Below are 3660 nucleotides of genomic sequence, written 5' to 3'. Positions count from 1 at the left end.
ATGGAAGTAGAGAATAATCAAACATTCACCCACAGTCGCAGATCTGGGTTTAATTCATCAGTTTTTTTGTTTTTTTTTGCTCACCATGCCATTCCAGTTTGGACTCAGCCATATGCAAATCAGTCTTGACTGTTCACATGGGAACAGTCCAGCCCGAACTGCCAGGCCAGGTCCTCCCTAGACTGGAAACAAGCGTCCTGGGATGGGTTTCGGGGTATCACCCCTCTTCAGCCAGGCTAGCTTGAATCTGGTGGCATAGTGATTTTAGCGTAAGGCTTCCTGGTGCATGACAAGTCACTGTATGTAGCCAGTGGTTGCAACCAGTTGTATTCAGGAGTATGAAACTCCACCATGTTCATTATTTTATGTGAAGTTTAGGGTTGTTTTTGGTATTTTAATTTCCTTATTAAAAAGGAATTTATATTATGGTCTGTGTGTTAAGTGTTGTGTGTGCAAGTGAATCTTTGGTTTGCAGTCATGTTGGGAAAGGTGCTGGAGTAGCTCGTAGGTTTAGGAAAGAGTTGGGCCACGCTGAATCTTAATTGTTACTTAATTTTTTCTGACTTAAGAGAGTTTTAACTCCGATTCCAACCTCCCCCGGTGTTGACATTTATAGAGATAGGTGGTATTGTTCATACAAAAGCATTTGAAGTACACCAGCATCATCGATGATGTTTGGAGCGAAGCTATTGTACCATTGTCATATGCCATATCTTCACTGTATTCTTGTATTTAATGATTGCGCCAGCGTTGTCCACATAAAATATCCCCATCCCATTGGTTTACTGAAGCCATACAAATGAACTAGGGAGAAGAACATTTGAATAGAAATAAAATAAAAAATACATTTAAGCCAACTAAATCCTGTCACTGTCTTGCCTTCGCTAATTTCTCCTGGGTGATAACAGCCAGTGTTTCCAGTTGATTACCATTGCTCTGAAGCACCTTTATTAACCAGCTCTTGTGAACACAATGTGAGCACCTTGAAGTCAGGCACTAGTTTTTGTGTGAAATCCTGTTAGTGCTGAAACTAAACAATTATGAGCAAAGTTTTGCTTTTAGGACTGGTGCTAGGGAAAAATAAAGTGTGCATCACTCAAAATTTGCAGGACTGGCATGGAATATAATTTAAAAAGTTGAATCATAGCCCTTTGTAAAATTCACTTTTTTGCAAGGGATCTCTTACTAGTACTCTTGTCTTCTGTTGAACTGTTTTGAAAAAGTGAAATGAGAAGATAGAAGACCTTGGTGTTCTAGACTACGTTTTTCCATACTGCTCCAAAAAAACAAATAATTATGTAAGTATGGCAACATTTTCTTGAAAATAATTTTGTTTTTGTTTGGGTGATTATAAGTATGAGCGGGGTACGACAGGTAGCATGGCATGGGTGAGTGCCAGACCTTTTAATAATCTAAATTTGTCACACTAGCTTTTGAGCATGAGGTCTGACTTAGAATTGGCATGATTGTTCTATGGTAGCAAAAGTTTACCTTGTGTTTGCTCATTACATACTTTACTGGCAACTAAAACAGTGAGAATGCTGAGTGAATCAAGAAATGTGCATTTGTGCTGTAGATATAAAGGAGTTTTTACCTTTTGTAGTGAGTACTTTAAGACCCGTTAGGTGTTTGGCACACACATTTGTGACACTTTTGTCAAAAATCTAATCGTATTTGGTGATCTGATGGATCTTCATCCTGCTTGGGGCTAGCAACCATTAATTGATTAGCAGAAACGCATTGGGAACCTATTTGCAAGTTTCCGCAACTTGGACAATGGCTAAGACTGATGAATCATGGGAACCACAACCAAAACTGACTTGTGATTAAATAAATAACAATAGTGTCCACTTATGAACCAATCACTATTTTTGTTCTTCTGGTATTGCGGATTCTCAGACTGCTGGTTAACAAATTTTCCGCACCAACCGCATAAACAGCAATATCATTTGGTTAAAGGGACAAAAAACAGGCATTGGCCTGGACACAGGAACAAAACTTAGACTGTGTACCCTGTTATACAGAAGGATTTGGATCCTCTCTTGCACTGTTTAAATAATCAATGCAACCACCATCTGGCCAGTGGTACGATTCTAGTATATTTTATATTTACTTGTCTGATGTTAGTTAGTATAGTGTTCAGTTACTACAGTGTCAGAATATTCATCATGCTGCTCCTAACAAACTGGGTGGTCATATCAAAGGCTACAACTTGGGAGGCTGCTTCATAGTGTTCTATTCCAAAATACCAGCAGTGTCCGAGGGCTTATGTGAATTATTTTGGTGATATGGGTAAAGACAAATCGTCAGGAGAGCAGAAGTGCTCCTGTTGTCGTTATCAAGATCTTTTCCCCTAGGCAATCTTCAGCAAGCACAGGTATGCCCACTTAGCAAATTGAGCAGGTAAATGGACAAGTAACGGCCTAAGTATCCCTCTCCGCTTACCTGGAGGGAATTTTGTACAGGCTTTTCACCCAAATGCGCACAAACAAGAAATGTCTGCTGTTATTTTTAAGGCATTGTTGAGATCTAATTTTGGTGCCGTCTAAATGCACAACTTTTATTCGAGAAACCCGCATACACAACCTTATAAAAGCAGGCAACGTTGTACATTGTGATGGTCCTTGTGCATCATAACCAGGTCTCTGTAATTATGCGACAGGAGAGGGCCAAATTATGCTTCAAGAAAATGCTAATTATGAAACCTTGTGTGGCACATTTTGTAATAGTATTACTTCATTATTTCGTCACTTTTAAACTTGGTAACTCTTAGCATTGTCTGCACCTCATTAGTACCAGTTCAACATCAAAATATAGCAGTATGCAACAGAAAGGTGACCAGTCCAGCTTTGCAAAGAACGTTAAGGTGCACGGAAATGCACGCTGTTGCATATTTTTGTTGAAATCTGCAGATTATGCAGCAGATGATGAAATATGTGGCAATGCAGCAAATCTAGAATTTTGTGAAAATTCCTCCAGCTGCTCAATCTCATTCAAGTAGGCGTGATCATACCCTAGCCCAGTGCTTCCCAACCATTTTAGAACCACTACAACATTTTAAAATGACATTTGCGACCCCCTAGCTTTAATTGACTTGTATGCAATTTTTTAAAATGTAAGTAATGCATTGTGTGGTACTGCACTCATATTTACAGCGCAAAAGTTTTATTGAAATGGCCACTAAATTTGGACACACACACAGTTTTAGTCCTAAAATTATATTAGGCAAGGACAATTTGCTTTTGGGTAAACTACAGTTAAGTGCTTCTGCTGTAATCTTTGTTAGACTCTCTGATGCAATGCTCCCATAGCAATAATCTAAGTTTACTGCAGTAGGATTCAAAGCTGCTTTGTGGCCAACATGTTAAATCTTTTTCATCACTATGATAGAGCTGCCAATCAGGTCTTATTGATCTTCTGGCATGGTCATTGGCTTTGTTAGAAATTGGGTCTCTAGATGGCAGTTGGTTTGCACCCTGTCCAAGTAGGGACACTCTAGTCAGGATAAGGGAGATACCCGCTCAGATAACCCCTGTTGCGAGTCAGCTGCGGTGTCCGGAAGACCCGCAGACAGTACCTTGGATTTGCAGGGCGTTGTGATCCTCGCGGTGAGCTCCGGAGGGCGGCGTCACTGATGTCTCGGAGTCGGTGCAGGAGTCG

The sequence above is a fragment of the Pleurodeles waltl genome, chromosome 7, assembly GCF_031143425.1.
Source record: "Pleurodeles waltl isolate 20211129_DDA chromosome 7, aPleWal1.hap1.20221129, whole genome shotgun sequence".
Taxonomy (NCBI): Eukaryota; Metazoa; Chordata; class Amphibia; order Caudata; family Salamandridae; genus Pleurodeles; species Pleurodeles waltl.
This window is presented reverse-complemented; position numbering follows the sequence as displayed.